The sequence below is a fragment of the Anomaloglossus baeobatrachus genome, chromosome 5 (assembly GCF_048569485.1).
Source record: "Anomaloglossus baeobatrachus isolate aAnoBae1 chromosome 5, aAnoBae1.hap1, whole genome shotgun sequence".
Classification (NCBI taxonomy): Eukaryota; Metazoa; Chordata; class Amphibia; order Anura; family Aromobatidae; genus Anomaloglossus; species Anomaloglossus baeobatrachus.
Window position 1 is genome coordinate 386,502,880 of NC_134357.1, and position 22,521 is coordinate 386,525,400.

The window sequence follows — 22,521 nt, forward strand, 5'->3', positions numbered from 1 at the left end:
AGATCTTTATCTTTTGATAATGGGAGCGGGGGACTAGTCCCAAGGGCGATATATCCCCCGTCTTAGCATGGTAGTTAGCCCACAGGAAAAGGCAATTGGCATACAGTGAATTATGTGATACATTGTTTCCTCAAAGACAAGACCATGTCAAGAGATGAAATTAAACTAACGTCACATATGTTAGTCAACATGCATTCATTAGACTTGGAGGAGGATTTTGTTGATGAGTTTCTAATGTTTTCTACTTTGTATAAGGACAAAAAGTCTGTTCTTCAAATGTTGAGATCTCAAAATAAATATAAACTAACTTCCACTATTCCCAAAGTTCACAATGCTTTCAGAATTTATTTATAGATACATGGGTCTAATGCCAAAAGGGGAACGGTCATTTTCTAAGCTGAAGCACATTGAGAAATACACTGTGTGCAGAATTATTAGGCAAGTTGTATTTAAGAGGATTTTTTTTATTATTGATCAACAATTATGTTCTCAAGTAACCCAAAAGACTCATTGATCAGAATATTTTGCTGTTATAATTTGCTCCAAGTTATCTTTAAAGGAGTTGTCCACTTGTCCACTTGTCCACTCTATGTGACTGCAGACGTGTGAATCCTCACACTGTGCACGTTGTCAGGATTCACCATTGCAGGTGCTGGGAGCAGGTGCGTGACCACAAGAATGTGATTTGCACATACACCGTGTACAGAATTATTAGGCAAATTGTATTTTAGAGGATTTTTTTTTTATTAATGATCAACAACTATGTTCTTATTCAACCCAAAAGACTCATAAATATCAAAGCTTAATATTTTTGGAAGTTGGAGTGGTTTTTTTTTAGATTTGGCTATCTTAGGAGGATATCTGTTTGTGCAGGTAACTATTACTGTGCAGAATTATTAGGCAACTTAATAAAAACCAAATATATTCCAATCTCACTTGTTTATTTTCACCAGGTAAGCCAATATAACTGCAGAAAATTTAGAAGTAAACATTTCTGACATGCAAAAACAAAACCCCCAAAAATTAGTGACTGATATAGCCACCTTTCCTTATGATGACACTCCATAGCCTACCATCCATAGATTCTGCCAGTTGCTTGATCTGTTTACGATCAACATTGCATGCAGCAGCCACCACAGCCTCCCAGACACTGTTCCGAGAGGTGTACTGTTTTCCCTCCCTGTGGATCTTACATTTTATGAGGGACCACAAGTTCTCTATGGCGTTCAGATCAGGTGAACAAGGGGGCCATGTCATTATTTTTTCATCTTTTAGACCTTTACTGGCCAGCCACACTGTGGAGTAGTTGGATGCATATGATGGAGCATTGTCCTGCATGAAAATCATGTTTTTCTTGAACGATACCGACTTCTTCCTGTACCACTGCTTGAAGAAGTTATCTTCCAGAAACTGGCAGTAGGTCTGAGAGTTGAGCTTCACTCCATCCTCAACCCGAAAAGGTTCCACAGGTTCATCTTTGTTGATACTAGCCCATACCAGAACCCCACCTCCACCTTGCTGGCGTCTGAGTCGGAGTGGAGCTCTCTGCCCTTTACTGATCCAGCCTCTGGCCCATCAAGAGTCACTCTCATTTCATCAGTCCATAAAACCTTTGAAAAATCAGTCTTAAGATATTTCTTGGCACAGTCTTGACATTTTATCTTATGTTTCTTGTTCAAAGGTGGTGGTTTTTCAGCCTTCCTTACCTTTGCCATGTCCCTGAGTGTGGCACACCTTGTGCTTTTTGATACTCCAGCAACGTTGCAGTTCTGAAATATGGCCAAACTGGTGGCAAATGGCATCTTATCAGCTTCACGCTTGATTTTCCTCGATTCACGGGCAATTATTTTTCGCCTTTTTTACCCAACACGCTTCTTGCGACCCTGTTGGCTATTTGCCATGAAACGCTTGATTGTTCGGTGATCACGCTTCAAAAGTTTGGCAATTTCAAGACTGCTGCATCCCTCTGCAAGACATCTCACAATTTTAGACTTTTCAGAGCCCGCCAAATCTCTCTTCTGACCCATTTTGCCAAAGGAAAGGAAGTTGCTTAATAAGTAAGCACACCTTATATAGGGTGTTGATGTCATTACACTACACCCCTCCTCATTACAGAGATGCACATCACCTGATTTACTTAATTGGTAGTTGGCTCTCAAGCCTATACATTGAGTAGGACAACATGTATATAAATTATCAAAATACTCATTTGCCTAATAATTCTGCACACAGTGTATTTACGCTCACCCATGGGTCAACATCTATTATCTTTGGCTCTTCTGTGCCTTGAAAGTGAATTGACAAAAAGTATGACATTTGAAGACATCAATAATGACTTTAGTGAAAAAGAAACCGTAAGAAACTGCATTGATTAGTTCTGTATTAATTTCAATATGTTGTCAAATATTGTATGATTCTAGTTTATTGGAAGTTCCTATTAAAATCCCATAAAAATGTATGAGCTCACATTATTTTTTTTACCTCAGGATATTTCTTTTCTACAGTTCATAGGCCCTAAACAATTCGTAGGACCTAGGGACAGTGCCTAATGGGAAATCCAGCACTGATCTGTCCATGATACAAGGTCCGTGTGAATACACGGACATGTGAAGAGCATCATAGATTATAACGGGTACGTGAGGTATCTGTGAAAAAAAATGATGCCACAGATACTGCAATCACAGCCGTGGATAGCGCCATACTGTAAAATAATGAGGACAAAAAGAATGGTAACACCCAGTTGCCAATGAATTTCCAGGAGGAATAACAGAATAACATGCTGAGTTCCAAAAAAACCCACAAATGTTATTTCATGGGAAATACAAGCAAAAATCCGGGAAGCAGACAAGTCCATGGTTTTCAGACTATTTAGTTTTTATTCAATAGTACAGTACCCAGATAATATAATAACCCATTAATGTCTCATTAACTTTGCTTTTGGGCATAAATGTCCAAGTGACAACAAAACTGCAACGTGTGCATGAATGAGGCTGGTAACATGCCACTTGGGCAGATATCAACGGCAATAATTTCCATCCACTCTTTGGCGCTATGAAGGGAATTAGAGGCCCTGCGCTCATCTGCTCGAGTCGACCAACAGACCAGAAATGTAGAATCAACCCCAAATTTACCATATGCTGCTGCTCAATAAATTACACTTACACTCTGCACAGGAGCGGGGAAGAAAAAAAAGGAGTCTGTTAAATTGATGTTATTCATTGCCACCGAAACCCAGATATTAACTGCACGGGAGGAGCTCAGCAACCTTTGTAAAAACGCAGATATATCATTAGAAGTCTGACAATCAATCAGAGGCAGGAGCCGGGCTATGGGAGACGTAATGTAAGAGAGATTAATTGTACTACAGCCAACCAGAGTGGAGAATAATGAATTCATGGATACAACAGGAATGTATGTACAGCCGAGCAGATCGACGGAAGATTTATGTAACCACGAGAGTGTAATGGTGAACGATACAGATCTATCTGCACTCAGAGGACATGTTTGGAGGAAGGATGAATGAATGATTCTAATGTAGAGGGAAAAAAAGTTTCTACAATTGATGATGCGTTTGAATTACTTTGTAACTGTTCCAAAACGTTGCATTCAGTTAATGAAATATTGAGGAACAGGCTCTTCTGGTGCCCAAGTGGGTTTCATAATGTGCCCCACACCCTGGTGTTCAAAATGATACCATACCCGTCATTCATTTATGTGTCCTGTATGCCCACAGTACTGTCCATATATTTTATACAGATACGTTGCTACATTACGTTCTTGATTTTCTAGCCATAATATATTTTCTCAGTCCATAATTTGTAATGAATACCACCCGAGTCTGCCTGCCCTGATTTAAGTTATTCTACTACACAGAGTTGACAACTGTCCGGAAATTCCAGGACAATCCATAAAAATAAGGCACTTTTTTGCCGCTTTATAATTTTTTAACGCGCCCATGATTTTTTGATAAGAAGTCTAGAAAATAGAAGATGTCAAGTTAGTGACCCTACTCCTACCACAACGTATCACTTTACCTGTCACTATCGATTTGGCCCTATATCATGCAAGGACTGCTGCCAAAAGATTCTGCTGAAATCTTGACCCATCAGTGCCTATAAATAGCCCCAAAACCTGTATACGAGGGCATGCATCTGGAGCCTAAAGGGCTAGACCACTGAGGATAGACCATAAATATCATATCAGTGAGGGTCGTTCTGTAGGTGCCAATCAGGTGCAATAAAGAGTATCTATTGTTATGTAATATCTAGTCCCTGTGGAGTTTGGGCTGGTAGACTTTCTATTGCTCAATGTCTACGCTCATGAGGGAAACCAGCGCTTATGTCACCTGGGCAGTGCATTTCAGAGCAGTTTTATGAGGGTTTGCCTTTCGTCAAGCCCATGGCTAGATAATGTTTGCATATTTTACTCATTATAGAGATACCTAGATATGTTACAAATGCTAAGTTTTATGTAAAACTCACTATCTGGACAGATGAGCTTCCCATTCAAGTGGCAGTAGAAGTATTCTACTGGGGGTGTGAAGATCTGGAGGTTGTGGGTTGTATTATTCACCTAGGCAAGTTAATGATGCACGTAATTTTATTTTACTGTCCACGGTCTTTTATCAACTCCAGGTAGATGGCCAAAACAAGATGCCTTCAGTCCACAATATCCCAAACTGGGACAGGTAGTTCCACTGCCCCTATACCAGGTGATACCCACTCTCTCCCAAACTTTTGTTGGCCGACAGCTTTTGCATCTCCCGCCGGTATGGACTGAAGTCATAGCCTATACTCTTCCAGATGACAGATATGACCGTAGCACGTGTATCCAGCTTCACTTGGCAACAACCCTTGTGTCCTGAGTATCCCAAGCTGCCCCCTAAGCCAACTATGCATTGGTGGATGTATTTTCCGGAGGTTGAGCCCCTCATTTGGGACTGCATGTAAGACCCTCTGTGGTGACAGTTCCACTGGGACTACCATCACCATCCACATAATGGGACTACTGGCTGGGAAAACAATAGCTTAATTGAGGCCAATGTTAAGCTGGGTTTACACACTGAGACTTTCTAGCGATCCAACCCTCGATCTCAACCTAGCCGGGATCGCTACAAAGTCTCTGGTTAGCTGTCAAACAGGCAGACCTGGCCAACGACCTAACAGCGATCCGGACCTGCAGAGCGACTAGCTGGTCGTTGGGGACGTGTCAAAAAAGCAGGTGAACTTCACCCGACTTCATTTAATGCCGCGCGGCTCTGTGTGCCGTGTAAATAAATAAATAATTAAAAAATCCGGCGTGCGGTCCCCCCCTATTTTAATACCAGCCAGATAAAGCCATACGGCTGCAGGCTGGTATTCTCAGGATGGGGAGCCCCACGTTATGGGGAGCCCCCCAGCCTAACAATATCAGCCAGCAGACGCCCAGAATTGCCGCATACATTAGATGCGACAGATCTGGGACTGTACCCGGCTCTTCACGATTTGTCCTGGTGCGTTGGCAAATCGGGGTAATAAGGAGTTATTGGCAGCCCATAGCTGCCAATAAGTCCAAGATTAATCATGTCAGGCGTCACCCCGAGATACCTTCCATGATTAATCTGTAAATTACAGTTAAGAAACACACACCCGAAAAATCCTTTATTAGAAATAAAAAAACACTAACAAATTCCCTCATTACCAATTTATTACCCACAACAAAGCCCTCCTTATCCGGCGTAATCCACGGTCCTCCAGCGTCGCATCCAGCTCTGCTGCATGCAGGTGACAGGAGCAGCAGAAGACACAGCCGCTCCTGTCACCTGCACGCAGCTAATGAAGAGAGCCGTGTGATCGGCTGAGCTGTCACTGAGGTTACCTGGATCCAGCGGTGGCCGCGGGTAACCTCAGTGACAGTTCAGCTGATCGCGTTACTCACCTCATTTGCTGGTGATTTCCCCCCCTCTCTCATACTCACCGATCCCCGATCACCGGCGCTGCACGGCGTTCACACTGCTCCGGCGGCTTTTCCTTTTTTGAAAAAGCCGGCCGCTCATTAAACAATCTCGTATTCCCTGCTTTCCCCGCCCACCGGCAAATGTGATTGGTTGCAGTGAGACACGCCCACACGCTGAGTGACAGCTGTGTCACTGCACCCAATCACAGCAGCCGGTGGGCGTGTCTATACTGTGCAGTAAAATAAATAAATAAATAATTAAAAAATCCAGCGTGCGGTCCCCCCTATTTTAATACCAGCCAGATAAAGACATACGGCTGCAGGCTGGTATTCTCAGGATGGGGAGCCCCACGTTATGGGGAGCCCCCCAGCCTAACAATATCAGCCAGCAGACGCCCAGAATTGCCGCATACATTAGATGCGACAGTTCTGGGACTGTACCCGGCTCTTCCCGATTTGCCCTGGTGCGTTGGCAAATCGGGGTAATAAGGAGTTATTGGCAGCCAATAGCTGCCAATAAGTCCTAGATTAATCATGTCAGGCGTCACCCCGAGATACCTTCCATGATTAATCTGTAAGTGACAGTAAATAAACACACACACACCCGAAAAAATCCTTTATTAGAAATTAAAAACACAAACACATTCCCTCATTACCAATTTATTACCCACAACAAAGCCCTCCTTGTCCGGTGTAATCCACGGTCCTCCAGCGTCGCATCCAGCTCTGCTGCATGCAGGTGACAGGAGCAGCAGAAGACACAGCCGCTCCTGTCACCTGCACGCAGCTAATGAAGAGAGCCGTGTGATCGGCTGAGCTGTCACTGAGGTTACCTGGATCCAGCGGTGGATCCAGCGGTGGCCGCGGGTAACCTCAGTGACAGCTCAGCTGATCGCGCTACTCACCTCATTTGCTGCGTGGAGCTGACCGGAGCGGCGGTGAGTAGCGCGATCAGCTGAGCTGTCCCTGAGGTTACCCGCGGCCACCGCTGCATCCACCGCTGGATCCAGGTAACCTCAGTGACAGCTCAGCCGATCACACGGCTCTCTTCATTAGCTGCGTGGAGGTGACAGGAGCGGCTGTGTCTTCTGCTGCTCCTGTCACCTGCATGCAGCAGAGCTGGATGCGACGCTGGAGGACCGTGGATTACACCGGACAAGGAGGGCTTTGTTGTGGGTAATAAATTGGTAATGAGGGAATGTGTTTGTCTTTTTAATTTCTAATAAAGGATTTTTTCGGGTGTGTGTGTGTTTATTTACTGTCACTTACAGATTAATCATGGAAGGTATCTCGGGGTGACGCCTGACATGATTAATCTAGGACTTATTGGCAGCTATTGGCTGCCAATAACTCCTTATTACCCCGATTTGCCAACGCACCAGGGCAAATCGGGAAGAGCCGGGTACAGTCCCAGAACTGTCGCATCTAATGTATGCGGCAATTCTGGGCGTCTGCTGGCTGATATTGTTAGGCTGGGGGGCTCCCCATAACGTGGGGCTCCCCATCCTTAGAATACCAGCCTGCAGCCGTATGGCTTTATCTGGCTGGTTTTAAAATAGGGGGGACCGCACGCCGGATTTTTTAATTATTTATTTATTTATTTTACTGCACAGTATAGACACGCCCACCGGCTGCTGTGATTGGGTGCAGTGACACAGCTGTCACTCAGCGTGTGGGCGTGTCTCACTGCAACCAATCACATTTGCCGGTGGGCGGGGAAAGCAGGGAATACGAGATTGTTTAATGAGCGGCCGGCTTTTTCAAAAAAGGAAAAGCCGCCGGAGCAGTGTGAACGCCGTGCAGCGCCGGTGATCGGGGATCGGTGAGTATGAGAGAGGGGGGGAAATCACCAGCAAATGAGGTGAGTAACGCGATCAGCTGAACTGTCACTGAGGTTACCCGCGGCCACCGCTGGATCCAGGTAACCTCAGTGACAGCTCAGCCGATCACACAGCTCTCTTCATTAGCTGCGTGCAGGTGACAGGAGCGGCTGTGTCTTCTGCTGCTCCTGTCACCTGCATGCAGCAGAGCTGGATGCGACGCTGGAGGACCGTGGATTACGCCGGACAAGGAGGGCTTTGTTGTGGGTAATAAATTGGTAATGAGGGAATTTGTTAGTGTTTTTTATTTCTAATAAAGGATTTTTCGGGTGTGTGTTTTTTAACTATAATTTACAGATTAATCATGGAAGGTATCTCGGGGTGACGCCTGACATGATTAATCTTGGACTTATTGGCAGCTATGGGCTGCCAATAACTCCTTATTACCCCGATTTGCCAACGCACCAGGGCAAATCGTGAAGAGCCGGGTACAGTCCCAGATCTGTCGCATCTAATGTATGCGGCAATTCTGGGCGTCTGCTGGCTGATATTGTTAGGCTGGGGGGCTCCCCATAACGTGGGGCTCCCCATCCTGAGAATACCAGCCTGCAGCCGTATGGCTTTATCTGGCTGGTATTAAAATAGGGGGGGACCGCACGCCGGATTTTTTAATTATTTATTTATTTACACGGCACACAGAGCCGCGCGGCATTAAATTAAGTCGGGTGAAGTTCACCTGCTTTTTTGACACGTCCCCAACGACCAGCTAGTCGCTCTGCAGGTCCGGATCGCTGTTAGGTCGTTGGCCAGGTCTGCCTGTTTGACAGCTCACCAGAGACTTTGTAGCGATCCCGGCTAGGTTGAGATCGCAGGTTGGATCGCTAGAAAGTCTCAGTGTGTAAACCCAGCTTAACACTAACAAGAAAGAGTAATGGAATGATTGCTTTACTCTGATTACCAATCTTGTGCCTGGCCTTCTGTGTACACAAGATCCAGGACTTTATGCCTCTGGGGTCTGGATGAGTATTGTATGTGAACATGAGAACTGTGCCTCCCACGGCGCCTCTCCCAATCCATTAACATTGTATTGTGCACCTTAAACTGAGGAGCAAGAAAATATCTAATAAAAACACAACGAGATCGACACTCTGCTGGAAAAAGTCTGCATCCCTTAGAGCCGTGGACTCCGCTCAATAGTGTTTATTCCACAGCCAGCTCCTCACACTAATCAGTCCTGACACCATGTTTCTAGAGCCTACTGCTGTGGGTCCTCCATATGGGAATGTGTTGCAGAGGCTAGCACAATAACAATTGTTATGTACTGTAAATGTGAATGAAGGGTACTATTCAAACCCTATGGTAATTGGGTGTGAGCCTCTAAAATGTAAGGAGGCTCCCTTGCTAATGTATGTCTCATTACCACTGTAGTCTGACTTACAACCTGGGAATCCCAAGTCTGACTTTCCCTCCCCAATGTAAATCACACAAGAGTGGTGGTAGAGAAATTGATTTGTGCTTCGGACAAGAAAAGGGCTCCCTGTGCTAGTAGTCTGGGGCAAGTAAAGAGTGTTATCTTTGTGCATGCTGATCATGAAGCCAGGTGGCTGAAGAACAGGGTCTCCTTGCATCAGAGAGAAAAACATGTTATGCAATTTGTGTGCAATGAACCAAAGTTTAACCACCTGTGAAGCCATAATGATTTAAATGCCTTCATTTTACTCACACATAGAAACATGGACTGCTGGATCTTGGATCTCTGTCAGAGGTTCGGTCTGTGCATACGTCTTTACCATCATTGTTAATCAGTGATTTTCACATATGGGAAAAAAATGTTTAAAAAAACTGTTTCACTGATGCCATTTATGAGCTGTCCATGGTATTCTCTGACATATAGACTTGTAGACTCAGATCAAAAACAGACTTATCTCCGTGATTTATTTGTGAACTCACAGACTTATGAATAGAACCGTAGATTTTAAAGGGTACTTGTTCTATCCATGAAAATGACAGAATAGAGCATGTAAGTCATTCAAGGGTGTCTGAATGAGGTCAGCAGAGGTCATCTACATTCGCAGTTAAAAAACCAGTGGCATTACTTAAAGCTTTGTGGGCCTCAATGCAAAATTTCCAACAGGGCCCAAAACTATTACAAACCTTACTGTCTTGAGTGTATCCCGCTCTGGGGAGACGTCTGGGAAGTCTAGGGCCAGAAAGTCACAACGCCTTATTGTTAGCAGGTCTACAACTTGTATTTGAGTGAATCTACTCTCTTTAAATGTTGTTCTTTGTAGTCTTAATCGCAGCTCTTTTGGGATCACGTGTCTCATGCAGGGTATAGATTCTAATTTCTATGCTGACCCCTTTGGAAGGAGACTGCCTCTGGAAGAGGCTGAGGAGTCGTGACTATTGCAGCTGTGGTGTTAAGCTGCATTGCAGAAGCTTGGAGTGTTATCCTTTTTGTGTAAATTTTCCGTCTGTCTGTCTCCCTTACCTTGTGTTGTATTATTGTAGTGGTGAGACTAGTGTTATCGCCGGCCTTCTCACTAGCCAGAAAAGGCAATCGAGGGCTTAGGCATCTGACGTCAAAGGGGGGAGGAAGGACATATATAGGGCCTTTAAGAAGCAGACTCAGGTGAGGTACAGACTCTGGTGAATTGCAGGAAGTGTCTCCCCTCTCCCTATCACCAGGGACTTCCTTCTATACCATTCCGATTGTTACAATTGTGTTGCGCTGCATGCTGAGCATCTGTACGCTCTGGAATGACACTTAATTAGTATTCTTCTTCTCAAATAGGCCAAATGGACCTTTTGAACCCCCAAGCTTTGAGGGCCTGGGCGAAACTGTAACCTCTGCATTCAGTTATGTTTTTGGTCCCAATTAAAGACTAAGTATTGTGCCTCTCCGATACTGATATCTCTCCCTGACTATGTTTGTGTACGTACCCCCATGAAGGGAAGTGAAGTGCACAAAAAACTACAATATACAAGGATATCGATCATGTAATACCAAAAGAAAATATGGGGCATATTGTGCCCTGAGCCAGTGCCGATTTTCAGAGAATTGTAAGGAAAAGCAATTAGTTGATTAACAAAAGAAGAAAAAAAACAGATAGTAAGGTTAAACCAAAGAATTACATGGCGCTTAGACAAGCAGCAGAGAACTAAGCGACAGGAAAATAGGATAAGGCGTTTATCTTGTTACACTGTATAGGAGGCTCTTTAATCCCTGGAAGGAACCATGACTATGAAGCAATGTAATATGGATACTGTTCTAAGGGTCTTATTCCTCAGCTGTAAATGAAAATGTAGGTGGAAATATGAAAAGCAGAGAAGGGGAGATGTAAAAATGACTGAAAGAACCCCAAGATGAATAGCAGATCTGTCAGAATGCAAAAACCGAGCTGAGTGAAGAATGAGAACTCAGGCCTATAGAGTCAGCCTAATGAAATTGTTCTGACGGAGATTAGTGACAGTACATTGAGCATTATAAGGTCATTGGCACTGGAGACAAGAGAGAGAGGGAACGAGAGACAGAGAGTCGGAGAGACAGAAAGAGGGATACAGAGTGAGAGAGAGTCAGAGTAACAGAGTCAGAGAGAGACAGCATGAGAGAGAGCCAGCATGAGAGAGGCAGCATGAAAGAGAGAGACAGCATGAAAGACAGAGACAGCATGAAAGAGGCAGCATGAGAGAGGCAGCATGAGAGAGGCAGCATGAAAGAGAGAGACAGCATGAGAGACAGAAAGAGGGATACAGAGTGAGAGAGAGTCAGAGTGACAGAATCAGAGAGAGACAGCATGAGAGAGAGGCAGCATGAGAGAGGCAGCATGAAAGAGAGAGACAGCATGAGAGACAGAAAGAGGGATACAGAGTGAGAGAGTCAGAGTGACAGAGTCAGAGAGAGACAGCATGAGAGAGAGGCAGCATGAAAGAGAGAGACAGCATGAAAGAGAGACAGAAAGAGGGATACAGAGTGAGAGAGTCAGAGTGACAGAGTCAGAGAGTGACAGAATCAGAGAGAGGCAGCATGAGAGAGGCAGCATGAAAGAGAGACAGAAAGAGGGAGACAGAGTGAGAGAGAGATAAAGAGAGACAGTAAAGGTAGTGTCACACACAGCGACGACAACAACGACGTCGCTGCTACGTCACCATTTTCTGTGACGTTGCAGCGACGTCCCGTCGCTGTCGCTGTGTATGACATCCAGCAACGAGCTGGCCCCTGCTGTGAGGTCGTTGCTCGTTGCTGAATGTCCTGCTTCATTTTTTGGTCGTCGCTCTCCCGCTGTGAAGCACACATCGCTGTGTGTGACAGCGAGAGAGCGACGAAATGAAGCGAGCAGGGAGCAGGAGCCGGCGTCTGGCAGCTGCGGAAAGCTGTAACCACTGTAAACATCGGGTAACCAAGGGAAGACCTTTCCCTGGATACCCGATATTTACCTTTGTTACCAGCCTCCGCCGCTCTTGCTGCTAGTTCCGGCTCCTGCTCTGTGCACATGTAGCTGCAGTACGCATCGGGTAATTAACCCTATGTGTACTGTAGCTAGGAGAGCAAGGAGCCAGCGCTAAGCAGTGTGCGCGGCTCCCTGCACATGTAGCGACGTTATGATCGCTGCTGCGTCGCTGTGTTTGACAGCTAAGCAGCGATCATAACAGCGACTTACAAGGTCGCTGTTACGTCACAGAAAATGGTGACGTAACAGCGATGTCGTTGTCGCTGTCGCTATGTGTGAACCCAGCTTAAGAGACAGAGAGACAAAGAGTGAGGGAGAGATAATCAGAGGGAGATAGTGAGAGAGAGAGAAAAACAGAAAGTGATACAGAGAAAGAGAGCGTGTGAGAGACAGATAAGACATAGGAGAATGAAGCACCCCAACACAAAACACCCAAAGATAGCTTGACCAACCTACATGGCCTGACAAAAAGGTGAATTCCGGAAGACAGTACACAAAGGCAAGGAGGAATATTGAAGCGTCTGGAAGACCGACATACACAAATCACAGAAACTGATGATATACTAGAACCTACAGAGGGAGTATAAACTAGCTCCATATCTGGAGAAACTGGCAAACCTCAAAGAACGGCAGATCCTGAACCGGTACAGACTGAGAGCACAGAATCTACTCATCGAATCTGGTCGGCACCAACAGAACTACAAGCCCAAGCAGACTGTGCCAAAAGTGCCCCCAGGAGGACGTGGAGGAGGAGTCCCACTTCTTGCTGAGCTGCCCAAATACTCCACAGCGAGGGACACTCACTTCAGGAGACTGTCTGATCAATTCCCAGACTTCAACTCCATGCTGTAGGAAGAGAAACTGCCTAAACTACTGGTGGAAGAGGAAAGTGCAGTGGCCAAACCAGTGCAATATGTCAGTGCCTGCCACAGACTAAGAGGAGCCTGATATGTCATGAACTTCTATACCCAACCCTGGATGTGCCTCTATACCCATCCCCATTTTTTACCACTTGCTTTGTCAATGTAACCTGTATTTAGTCCTGCCAGTAAAGCCCATTTGAATTTGAGTCAGAGAGAGAGAAAGACAGAGAGTGAGACAGTCAGAAAAAGACAAAAGAGTGAGGGAGAGATAGTGAGATAAAGATAGAGAGTCAAAAGAGTGAGAGAGAAAGAGGCACAGAGTGATAAAGACAGAGAGAGAGAGAGAGAGAGTCACAGAGAGAGACAGAGAATGAGACTATTCAATATCGTTCTGCAGGCTGGCTACTTCTTCAAAAACTGGAACTAAGACCTCATAACTTCAATACACAAAATTAGGGACAAGTATGACACAGCAAACCACCGAGGAATATGTATCAGCAACAACCTGGGGAAACTCTTCAACTGCATCCTGAGCAAGAGAATCCTCACTTTCCTCACCCAGCACAACGTCCTCAGCAAAAGCCAAACCACGGCACCACAGACCACATCTACGCCTCACGAAGAACCACGTCCACAACACAAAGTATGGGAAGATCTTTGCCTGCTTTGTGGACTTCAAGAAGGCCTTCGACTCAGTGTGTTACCCAGCCCTATTCCTAAAATTGCTGAGGAGCGGAATACGAGGCAAAACATATGATGTCATCCAAACCTTTTACACTGAGAACAGTTGCAGCGTGAGGGTAAATGGAAGCAGGACAACCTATTTCCAACTGAGCTGAGGAGTGAGACAAGGCTGCAGCCTCAGTCCAACGCTTTTCAACATCTACATCAATGAGTTGACGGTGGCTCTGGAGTCCTGCTCAGCACCAGGATTAGCCCTTTATGAGAATGAGGTGAAATTTCTGCTGTATGCTGATGATCCTTGTGCTGTTATCTCCAACTGAGCAAGGCCTCCAAGATAATCTGAAAATCCTAGAGAACTTCAGTACTACATGGGCACTGAAAATCAGCCAGAAGAAAATAAACATCATAGTTTTCCAGAAAAAGAAAGTATGCTGGCCATACGCTCCTTATGACAGACAACTGTCCTCTTACAGAAACCAACAAGTGCACTTACATGAGCCTAGAGCTCAGCCAACCAGGGAACTTTAAGCAAGCCATAGAGCTGCTTAAAGACAAGGTGTGCAAAGCCTCCTATGCCATCAGAAGACGTCTGTACCATCTCAAGGCATCTGTAACCGTCTGCCTAAAAATCTTTGATACTATCATTGCCCCAATCCTTCTGTACGGCAGTGAAGTCTGGGCTCTAGTCTCATATCCAAACTAGTCAAAGTGGGACGCTGGGCCAACAGAAATATTCCACCTAGAGTTCTGCAAGCACCTCCTCCAAGTCCACTGGAGCACATCAAACAGCGACTGCGAGCAGAGCTAGGCAGATTTCCACTTTACCTTGCTATCCAGATGAAGGGGCTGTCATTCAAATCTCATCTACGAAGTAGTAGTCCCAGCTTCTACCATCACAAAGCCTTGCTACACCAGGAAGCCCCATGAGAATGAAGCCCCCAAGACAAAGTAACCAAAGCCAGCCTGACAAAGCCACCATCCTACAAGACCTGACAAATTGGCCAGATTATTTAAATATAGGGCTAAGGCAGAACTTGTGTCTTGTGCAAAAGGAAAGCCTAAAGCTGGGCATACTCATTAGATAGCTGTGGACCAAACGATCAGTTATCTCCCCTGATTTCGCCATACACAGGGATACTCTGCTCGGCTAGGCGCTCTTGCGTTCTCAATGAGAAAGCTGCCACCAGACTTCTCTGCCAACCAAAATGATCGGTTAGGCTAAGTTCAAACATCAGTTTTTTTCTCTCTGGCCGAATCCGGCTCAAAAACCTATGCAACGGATGCGGCGAAAAAAAACGGATGCGTTGCATAAGTTTTTCCATGCGGCCCGTCCTTTTTTGCCAGATTCGGTTTGATACTGAGCATGCGCAGTTCAAAAAAACGCATCCGGCGGCCGGATGCGTTTTTTTACCGCAGGACGCCGCATCCGGCGTCCATAGGCTTGCATCGACAGATCCGGCACGATGCGGGTTTTTTTTCGCCGCAGCAAAAAACGCAGCATGCAACGTTTTTTTCCGGCCGCCGCACTGGCTAAATATGCCGCATACGGCAAAATACGGACGCAACGCAAGGCCATGCGGCACAATACGGTGCTAATGCAACTCTATGGGGGAAAAACTGGAGCTGTTGACGCATCCGGTTTTTCAGAAAAACGACAGATTGTGCCGCACAGCAAAAACCTGATGTGTGAACATACCCTTACTGTAATTCCAATGGACGTATTTTTCTCTTTCCTAACAGATAAGTAAGACTGGAATCACACTTGCAAGTGACTCACACGAGTCTCATCGCATCACCCAGCACGGCGGCACACTCTACGGACACGAGCGTCTCATAGACATACATGCAGCCGCCCTGCTCCTGTCAGGAGAGTGTGCGGAAGTGTCTGGTGATGAGAGTCACGCACGTGTCTCTCGCAAATGTGACTCCGGCCTAAGGGGGTCCCTCATACACATTAGATGGTCGATCCACCCTGCTGAAATCAGGAGGTTTAGACAACTTTGTCTAAGGCCTCTGACACACATCCGTGCCGCCGGTACGTGTTTGCCATTTTTTGCACGTACTGGCGGCACGGAGACACGTTCAGCAATGCTACCCTATTGTAGCAGGCACACACACGTAAAACCACACGGAACGTGTGTCCGTGTGCGTTTGTACGTGTGTGCGTTTTTCTACACGCTGACATGTCAGTGTTTTCTCCAGCAGCACGGGTGACACACGACCCGCACACGTACCACACGGATGTACTGTGGATGCGGTCCCATGTGACACGCGCCGGAGAAAACACACGTGTCAGAGGGAAAAAAAAAATCTTAACTCACCTTCTCCTGCCCTCCTGTCTCTGTCGCTGGTGTCACTTGCTGCCGACCGCCGCTCATTATTCTCATTTAATATTCACTTCACTGCGGCCGGAAGCAGCAGCGGGGAGACCGAAGATCAGCACCACGGACAACAGGAAGGACCACGTGAGTATGTAAATAACCTGTTCTCCGTATGTTATCACGGATAGCATGCGGAGAACACACGTGGCCCGTACGTACCAGAGACACGTACTTACCTGCACGCAACACGCAGGGGAAATATGTGTCTCTTGGCACGTGCGTGATTTTCACGTGTGTCGGAGGCCTAATATGTATGGGTTGACTGGCTTTCTATAAAATTGGTGTTTGTGAAGGAGAACTGTAAGGCCACGTGCGCACGTTGAGTATTTGGTGAGTTTTTTACCTCAGTATTTGTAAGCCAAAACCAGGAGGGGGACAATCAGAGGATAAGTATATTAGGAACATATCACCACTGCTGCATTATTTACACACTCCTGGTTTTGGCTTACAAATACTGAGGTAAAAAACTGACCAAATACATATGCTTAGACTACGTTCTACTGGGCAAAATCTGCACATAAAACTCAGCATACCCACAAGAGAAATTGACATGCGTGGGTTTGAAAAGGAAAAAAAATACTGCAAGTGATTTTACGCTGAGTAAAAAGAAGCTCAACAGCCAGGAGATTTCTACAAATCCCATCCACTTTGCTGGAACTGTAAGACGCTGTATTTTTAATGCACTGAAAATAAGAAACGTCAAAAACTCACTAAATACTGATTTAGCCTTATTGCGTGGATAATTTGTATATATTATTAACAGTTGTGTCTCCCAATTTCATAGCCATAGGGGCATCTGAGAGAGTGTTATACCATACTATTGCCTTGGGGGACACAGTTTCTAATGCCACCTGCACTCTAGGTGGACAGTGCTGGAAATCAATGACATTTCAAGAAAATGCCACAAACTACTTTCTTACAAGATCACCAGGGACTCTGTTGTTCCTCTCTGTTAATGTTTGCAGCCGTTGTTGTGTTAGACGCTTTATATCGCCGGCAGTAACTAAGTTACCAGCAGTTCCCAACAGACAAGGACTCCAGCCTCCTCCAACCCCGCACCTCCTCAGGCAAACATCTCCTGACCTTTCCCAGCTTCTCAGCAACCAGCAAGACATCAGGATAAAACAGTTCTCCTACTGATCAGCTGGGTGTATACACAAGGGCGCTCCTTCTACCTGCCAAGTTATAGAGGTCTCCTATAAAGCAGATTGGCGCTCAGGAATCTGCCGCTAAAGCCCCTCGCTCCCCATTAAGTCGCTGCCTTGTATGTGTCCTGCAGAGAATGTATTTCAGCCTCGAAGATAATCTGCTCAGCCTTACCATGCCTTTAAAAAAAATATTTAATGCCTCCTGTTCTTTTTTTCAGGGTTTATCATGTAGCAACAGAGAACCACTGTGGATTAATTAGGATTTTTTCTCGGCAAAGAAAATTCTAAAAAAAGCTTCAAGTCAAAAAAATAAACAAAAAATGAAGGAAAATACTTCAATATAGAAGGAAAAATAAACCTCTACACAGTGATGTCCGTTCATTACAGATATAACTGGGATCTGATTTAGGCCACGGGCCCTCATTGAGTATTTGGTGATTTTTTTACCTCAGTATTTGTAAGAGGAACCCAGGAGTGGGACATTCAAAGGAAAAGTATAATAGAAACACGGCACCACTTCTGGATTATTTAAACACTCCTAATTTTGGCTACAAATACTGAGGTAAAAAACTCACCAAATACTCATCAAGGAAACCAAACCTTAAGGCCCCGTCACACTAAGCAACATCGCTAGCAACATCGCTGCTAACGAACAACTTTTGTGATGTTGCTAGTGATGTTGCTGTGTGTGACATCCAGCAACAACCTGGCCCCTGCTGTGAGGTCGTTGGTTGTTGCTGAATGTCCTGGGCCATTTTTTTAGTTGTTGCTGTCCTGCTGTGAAGCACAGATCGCTGTGTGTGACAGCGAGACAGCAACAACTAAATGTGCAGGCAGCAGGAGCCGGCTTCTGCAGAGGCTGGTAACCAATGTAAACATCGGGTAACCAAGAAGCCCTGTCCTTGGTTACCCGATATTTACCTTTGATACCAGCCTCCCCCGCTCTCACTGTCAGTGCCGGCTCCTGCTCTGTGCACATGTAGCTGCAGGACACATCGGGTTAATTAACCCGATGTGTGCTGTAACTAGGAGAGCAAGGAGCCTCCCTGCTCTGTGCACATTTAGCTGCAGCACACATCGGGTAATTAACCCCATGTGTGCTGTACTAGGAGAGCAAGGAGCCAGCGCTCAGTGTGCGCTGCTCCCTGCTCTCTGCACGTGTAGCTGCGTGCGCTGGTAACCAAGGTAAATATCGGGTTGGTTTCCCGATATTTACCTTAGTTACCAAGCGCAGCATCTTCCATGCGGCGCTGGGGGCTGGTTGCTGGTGAGTTCACCAGCAACTTGTGTAGCCACGCTCCAGCGATCCCTGCCAGGTCAGGTTGCTGGTGGGATCGCTGGAGCGTTGCAGTGTGACATCTCACCAGCAACCTCCTAGCAACTTACCAGCGATCCCTATCGTTGCTGGGATCGCTGGTAAGTTGCTTAGTGTGACTGGACCTTTAGCCCACGTGCACATATGGAGTATTTGGTGAGTTTTTTACCTCAGAGCTTGTAAGCCCAAACCAGGAGTGGGACAATCAGAGGAAAAGTATAATAGAAACCCGTCACCACTTCTGGATTTTTAACCCACTCCTGGTTTTGGCTACAAATACTGAGGTAAAAAACTCACCGTGTGCACGGGGCCTTGGATTTGTGCACAAAGTAACTGCAAAAACGCCCCATAAAATAAACAAAGTGCGTAGAAATGTCTAAAAAACCACCTGGAGTGGTTAAAAGAAGTGACTATCTTATTCTTTGGGCGACTTCCGCTGGGAAGGTTCCCGTGCTTTTTACTAACCAGTATAGAGTAAAAGCCACCTCAAGAACGACGTCAAAACTACCTCAGGAAAAAAACAGTTGGAGGGGTTTTTTAAGTTGCTTTGCCTGGCAAAACTCAGCGGTTGCACTGGCGTCTAAATGACACCGTGTGCACATACCCTGATAGGGAGTCTGTCATAAGGTTTATGCCATCTTATCTGAAAGCAGCATAACATAGTGACAAAGCCCTGATCTCATACCTGGGTCACGAGTCCTCTTACTCATGAGTGTTGTTCCAGCCTTGCCCTCCCGCCGCTGATTCACCGATTTCTCCCGCTAGTGTGTATCGGTAGAAATATGTAAATCAGCGGTGGCTAGTGGGAGGGAGTCGGCACCTCATGAATATCAAGGACTCCCCCACACACAATGTGGAGGACTCGAGCGCTCAGCTTGAGCTGCATCTGAAAAACAGCCAGGGGCGGACATATCATTGGTACAACCAAGAGGTTGGGATGCCAATTTCTACTTCAAAAACAGGTGAAATTGTGAATTTTGATGAGTTAATGGACTGAAAAGGGCCCATATATTGTTTTTGCATATGGGCCCATTTCTGTCTGTGACCGCCAGTGAATACAGAGATTTTATAAAACATACCACGAGTTCTGCACCCAGCCACCAATTTTATTTTAAGTAACCTTATTACTCTGATTTATACACATACATCACCTCCATATTGGGATTGTTAAAAATAGAACAGTCAGGGGAAAGATGCCAAAAAGACACTGAATAACACACACATTACAGTTCCTTTAATCCTAAACTCTTAGAACCGCAAAAACATTTCCATACAGTAAAATTATAGCATTGCACTTTATACTTATTGCTCTTCCTATACACTGTGTTCTGCAGTCGTAAAGGGGTTGTGCAATCTCCAGTCACTTTATACAACCGCAGACTGCTGAATCGTGACATTGTGCAAAGTGCACACTGTCACAGTTCAACTGTATTCCCCGTTCAGGTGGTGCAGTCACATGAACACATGTATACGAATTGTGATCATGTACAAACCAGATTCTCTTTTACTTCTCAATGTTCTAGTGGAGGAGAAACTAAGCATGCAAACTGTATACACGTGCTCATGCCCACTTTCACAGTACCCACTGTTAGGATTCAGCAGTCTACACTCACATAGAGTGGTGGGGGTTTCTGAATATGAAAAGACCAACGCACTTGATTAGCACAGTCTCAGTTAACACATTTGGCCAGCTGCAGTTCCATGTACAACCAGGTGACAAGAGGCACTACTGTGCAGCCCTGAATAGACAGACGCTGCAGCCTTTATTTTCTCAAGGAGGTTCCCAGGCATTGGGCACATACAGATGACATATCTTAGGATTCACATTCCAAGATGGGAATAATCTTTTAATGCTCATTATAAAGGTTTTCCCCTAAATAAATATGAATATACACCGTTGATTATCTAGATATGCTATTACATGCTTGTCATGGGGCTCCCTCAGAAAGTTATAGGTCAGAATGGGTCGTCACTCATGCCCAGTCAGACCAGCTGGATCCTCATGTATTTCTGCAGTGGAGTGATTCCTGCTATGGTTTAAGCCAATTAATAAAATCAATCCACTAGATGCAGCTTCTTCTAACCGGCACTGAATACATGAGGTGGAGGCTCTAAGAAGATGAGCAGTAGGGGGCGCTATAAAACTAATGCACATTGACATTCCCAAGGTATAGCAATGCCTGTAAAATCCAAGGTTATTTTTTTAAATTTAAGTAAAGAGTAAAAGTAATTTGTTCATCACTGGTGTAAAGCAATGTCTTGATTGTTCTATAAGGGATTTAAAAGGGATTTTCCAGTTTCAACTTTTTTATGCTTATTAGCTTGACCTAGGGAAAAATAAGAAAATCAGAGATAATTGCTCCTAGGTTGTTCAGCAATGCCTCTCTACAGCTCTCTGTCAACAGGCTGCAGCGGTCACAATTAGGGCTCATGCGCACGTTGTGTAATTGCATGCATTTACGCTGCGTATTACACTGCAGCGTAAATGAATGCATCCTGTGTCCCCTGCACAACCTATGTAGATTGTGCATGATACGTGCGCACGATGCATTTATGAACGCAGCGTTTTGGTGCTAAAATTTTAACCCAAATCCGTATGTTCATAAAAGCAGCATGTCAATTATTTCTGCGCTCTGGATGCAGCTCCCGCTCTGTCTATGGTGGGGGCAGCAGCCATAGCGCATCAAATCAGCTTTTTTTTTTTAACAAAAATACTACCTTCATTATGCAGTGTTTCTGCAGCGATTTGACATGTGCTGTCAAATCGCTGCAGAATATTCAGCTGTTACGTCTGCATGAGCCCTTACAGTTCAAATGACCACTGAAGCCAATTAATGGGCCCAATGGTGATGCTTATGTAGACAGTATTAGCCACTCAGCATAGTGATTGATGGTACCGTGTTTTTCCAAAAATAAGACCGCCCCCAAAATAAGCCCAAGCAGGGATTTTCAGCATTTTCGGAGAAAGGCTTAAATATAAGCCCTCCCCCGAAAATAAGCCCTAGTTCCGGATCAATAATGAAGTGTCCGTGCAGCTAAAAAAGTTACAGATACTGCAGGACACTTCATTATAGACAGCGGCACCCGGCAATTACACTAACCAGACGCCGAGCAGCAGGACCTGCAGTGATCACACACATCAGCTCACACACACACACACACACAATCAGATCACACACACACACATCGGATCGCACACACAGTCAGATCGCACACAATCAGATCGCACACACAAACATCGGATCACACGCAAACATCAAATCACACACACAAACATCGGATCGCACACACATCGGATCGCATACACACTCACCTCATCCAGTGACACCGATCTCTTCTCGCCGGGAGAATCCTGAGAGGCAGTGCGGTGCGACGAACAGGACCTGCAGCCGGACACGTGACTTGCTCTCATTCCCTGCTGCCGTAAGTGCTGGATGTATGTGTGTGTGTGTGTGTGTGTGTGTGTGTGTGTGTCTGCAATCGGCTGTGAGTGTGTCTGCGATCGGCTGTGTGTGTGTCTGCGATCAGCTGTGTGTGTGTCTGCGATCGGATGTGTGTATCTGCGATCGGCTGTGTGTGCCTGCGATCGGCTGTGTGTGCCTGCGATCGGCTGTGTGTGCCTGCGATCGGCTGTGTGTGCCTGCGATCGGCTGTGTGTGCCTGCGATCGGCTGTGTGTGCCTGCGATCGGATGTGTGTGCCTGTGATACGATGTGTGTATCTGATCGGCTGTGTGTATCTGTGATGGCTGTGTGTGCCTGCGATCTGCTGTATGTGATCTGCTGTGTATATCTGCGATCTGCTGTGTGTGTGTGCCTGTGATCGGATGCGTGTATCTGTGATCGGCTGGGTGTGCCTGTGTGTGTGTGTGTGTGTGTGTGTGAGTGTGTGTGTGTGTGAGTGGTGTGTGTGTGTGAGTGTGATCT

General features: G+C 45.7%; 1 protein-coding gene across 17 annotated transcripts in view; it reads right to left on the reverse strand.

Moving 5' to 3' along the window:
• The window catches only part of SRCIN1 (SRC kinase signaling inhibitor 1), a 728,586-nt gene that overhangs the window by 202,983 nt on the left and 503,082 nt on the right, over positions 1-22,521 (reverse strand). The window lies entirely within an intron of this gene.